The following is a 4,474-nucleotide window of genomic DNA, read 5'->3' as shown; positions in this document are numbered from 1 at the left end:
ATAGGTGCTCGTACTAGATTTTGATCGACCATGCATAATTACATCTATTGTCGTAGTTACTATTGGCAACTACTATTTTGATTATTTATAAGTGTTTGTACAGAGGCCGTTCCCACTATCTACATGCTCTCTTAATTTATCTAAAAGACTTCAAAGGCTTTACTTTAACAAACAATTCTTTAACTTTCATTGACGGACACTCATACATTTTGAACTCCTTTTACTTGCCAAGGTAGTTCAACATTTCTTATGATTGTTTTTCATTGTCTACACAAGTCTTTATTCTAGTTTTAGGAAAGACCCCTTACTGAAGAGTAAAACTATGAAATACTTATATTGTATGTAGTTAAAATTGTCAAAACATTTATCTTCCATTTGTATGGTATGGCAAGCATACTGGTCTTTTTTTTTAAAAATAGCCACTCATAATCATGAGTAAATATGTTAAATTAAAACTCTCATGCCTTAAGGGGACAACATGTAGCATTCATCCCAAGAGAGTCACTAAGCTAGTTACAAGTGATGGTTAGATGACATCGGACCCAAGATGGCAAGCATCGTAATTACTTCCATGCACAAGTATGCCTTTTTACTTTTTATTTTTAGCAGTGTTCTCTTAAAAGAAGAGGGTTGGTGATATTAGATTAAAATAAAACATGAGTACAATAATTCCATGCTCATGAAGAGCCATGGAGGACAGAGGTGGCAAAAAAGAATCACACCACAAGTTCAAAAGATAATTAGTTCTACATCCTTACAGGGGAGCCATAGAACAATATCTACTAAAATAACCTTAGATAAAACACACATCCCAAGAACTAAGAATAATAACAAACCTACCATAGCATGAACACCTAAGGGGGGAGCATTCTAGCTCCATCACCTCACATAGAACCAGAACTAGAGCCAAAACTAGACAAGCCACATTCTTTCACAGAGAGAGAAGCACCATCATAAAGGGTTGTTGTTGCCAAGAAATCTAGCACTAACACATTAGGCATAAAGAAGAGCCCACCCCATCTAGAAGAAGCCCCCAATGAAACCATGGGTAGTGGATTCTACCACAAGCCACCGCCCATGCACAAAGTTATCTAACACCAGCAAGTCACCGTTGACACCCAAAAGGGAGTCCGCTATGGGCTACCTCTCCCATAGCCAAAAGGCAAGGAATTGCATCAGAGAAGCATAGGTAGAGATGCTAGGATTCCCCCACCAAAACAAACCCCCATATCTGAAGACAAGCCTCCTACTCCTTCATTGACCGAGAGTTGTCACTTTTTTCTCACGCTAAAGCCAATCCTCTTGAGCTCCCCAACTCATGATCTCTCGTAGGCTAGACATAGCAGAACAAAACATTGCAGCTATCCAATGAATTGTATCTCTCAAAAGAACAAAACCTAGCATGCCTAGTGATTTTATCACTTGTGGATAACTACTTGAAATAGGCATGTTCACTAGCATACCCTCTTTCATATCAAAAGAGAAAGTTGAATGGGTTGGCCAGCATGCAAGCAGTTTTTGGGGGAGGAGCAGGTGTGGAATTTTGTTTTTGTGTAGTTAAAGCCTTGCACACTAGGAGTCAGAGTGTTTCAAGCCAAATGTCTTTATTTGAAACTAGTGGCCACACGAGCTCGATCAGTGGCCACTACATAGCATACTTAGACGAGGCTTTTGCAAAATGAAGGTAAAGATGAGATGGAATCTAACAAAATTTCACTTGATGGGATGGAAGAGAATTAGAGCGAGGTAGTTTACTACTAAACTACTTGATTAGGGCCCCCAATGGCGACAAAATAAAATCCCTTTTAAAACATCTGAAGTGCATAAGTGAAAGGTGAGTTTAAGAAATGAAAAGACAAATGAAGGTGGAAAGTGACTCGAGCCTTTTTGTGTCCATATAAAGTGAGGTGGTGAGTACACATTGCTATATTTGTGTTTCTAGTATCTTTTGTTTTACCTTCAACTTTTTCTCCTCTATAGAATGCTTTTGCACTATGTGCCCATGGCTCTAGGGTAGCAAGTTATTTAGAGGATATTTTAAGGAGATACTCTCTTGAATGTCTCAAAAAGATTAGCACTCAGAAACTTAAGAGGATCTATTTCGCTTGTAGGGACTTTTATGGAGTTGCACCACACTATGGTGCACAGGTGGGTTAGTGTTAGAAGCTGGACACACCCCACGGCATCTAACTACTCGGCGGACTATTATCTTTGTAATTATTCATTCATTGAGGAAAACCCCATCTTTCACCTTGTAAATATTGGGACTTACAGAAGTTTCCGGATTGTATCCCAGTTTTGATAGTTAGATTGAGTAGATGGTTGATTTTGGAACTTTAGGGTTTGAGAAGTTGTAAGGTATATATACCACTTTTTGACCTTAATGAAAAAACCCTTTTGTCATTTTAAAAACAAGTTTGAAGTCTGTGAGTGAGCGTACTGTGTACGAGAGAGAGAGTGTGAGTTTCGTCTTGACGCTACGCGTGCTATGGTGGTCGAAATCTAGTGCGGAGAAGTGCAGCGTGTTGCCCCCGACTAGAGCTACGCGCCAATACCAACATTGCGCGCGTACGGTCCGGTTTTGTGAGCTCCTTCTACGAGCTTCATCGGTTGTTTTGGTGAGCATATGTTGTCCGATTTTGCATTGCAGCATATCCACGCGTTCACATTGAGTAGAACTACACATTAGGCACTTTAGATTTCGGAAACGAAGACCTGCATATTTCGGCCAGACATCCTACGTGTTTCTGCACCGGGTGTTTTGGGTCGTGATTTTGGTTCATAGACCTTAGGGAGAGTGGCCTATTGATATTAGTAGGGTCTCCTTCAAGTTCTATGGTGTTTCGAGATTGTTTGATGGGTGTTTGTCTCTAGAAAGCGTTGTAGGAAGTTTCCTCTTTTGCACTCTTGAAGGTTGTGACTTAGACAATTAGTGAAGACCTCTGTAGGAATTAGTTAGGAGTCGGTCGAGTGTAGGTTGACACCTTATGCTTGCTTCCACGTGCTTGCGGGTCGAGCTTCGCCCTTAGCTGACATTACATGTTAGGTGAGTTCCCGCTGTGCTGACGTCCGTTCGCGGCGTATCCGTCTCCTGGCTTAAAATTAAAGTTTTTTCTGACAGGAATGCTCTTGATGCTCTATAGGTCTATCAGAAACACTCATCCTGTCCTTATCCTGTCAAGATATGGCCAAATTTCCACTTTCCAGTTGAAATTAGGGTAAACCCTACCTCCTGAACCCTACCAACTAATAGGAGTCCAAATCAAAAAGTAAAAGCAGCTGTAAGCTCAGCACAAAAAGAGGAAACAATAGTGCAAAAATCCAGGCAAAACACAGCAGGAGACATCCTACGTATAGGATGTCTACTGGGCATACTGTTGAGAGCGAATTTTTTGAGATGGGGCTCAACTCAAGGCTCCCACCAGACAACCACTCCGTGAGACCCTACACACGCATATTTCTTAGGGGCACCACCCTCTTTTATGGAGAAAGAAGGAAACCAAAACAAACCATATACAACACACACACACACACACACACCTTCCTTATATGCTTCAACACAAAATGCCCTTCAACCATTCAACACACTCCTTAAACAATCCCTTTGAACACTGCACAAACTCACATGCAAAGATTGACCTTCACCATATTAGTGCTCATATACTTCTAAGAAAAAAAACAAGCACAAAACCTCAAAACTCAAAACACCATAATGCACAAATACTTGACAACTCCTTTCCTTTCCCAAAAGAAGAGACTACTTACACACAGAAGGCGGCATGCATAGAGAGCTCTTCTCCATCTATGCAGCCCCAAGACTTACTTACACACAACATAAGGAGAGAAGCCAAGCAAATAGACACCATGGTGCACAAAAAACTTTCTCAACAAACAAGCAACCCAATGAGCACAAAATATGAGAAGCTGCCAAGATATGCTTACCAATTTTGCATGCGTTTAGAGCAAAAATGTGACGATGACACCCCAATTGCAACAATTTGTTGATCAAACCATGAGATAGATCATTGAACTTGATATCCTTGCTCTCATATAGAATCTACAATCCTTATTTAGGGATGAGTATGGTAAGAGAAATGTTTGCAAGAGAATGGTAGCAATAGCATATTGATGCTCTCTCTATGGTGCCGCTTATGTTAGCGAGCTTAGGAAATGGATAGGGAGACAAGAGGAGAGAGAGATTAGGGCTTCCCTAACCTTAGAGGAGCTTATTTTCAGCAATGGAGTAGGTGTGTGTATTTTTGTGCTTGCCAAAGGGCCTTTTTATAGTTGTACAAGACCTTGGGTTAGGTTAAACTTGACTAGGGTAGGTAATTAACCATAGTTAGGTTCCTTTTTTACCATTCCTTCAATTATGCAAATAAGGGACTTATTTTTTCATTAAAAATATCCTTTTAGGTCGTGGAGGCTTCATAAGGGTTGATAATGTATGTGGGCCCCACCATGATGTCCCTCC

This window comes from Adiantum capillus-veneris, chromosome 1 (assembly GCF_014529385.1).
Source record: "Adiantum capillus-veneris isolate H3 chromosome 1, ASM1452938v2, whole genome shotgun sequence".
NCBI lineage: Eukaryota > Viridiplantae > Streptophyta > Polypodiopsida > Polypodiales > Pteridaceae > Adiantum > Adiantum capillus-veneris.
This window is presented reverse-complemented; position numbering follows the sequence as displayed.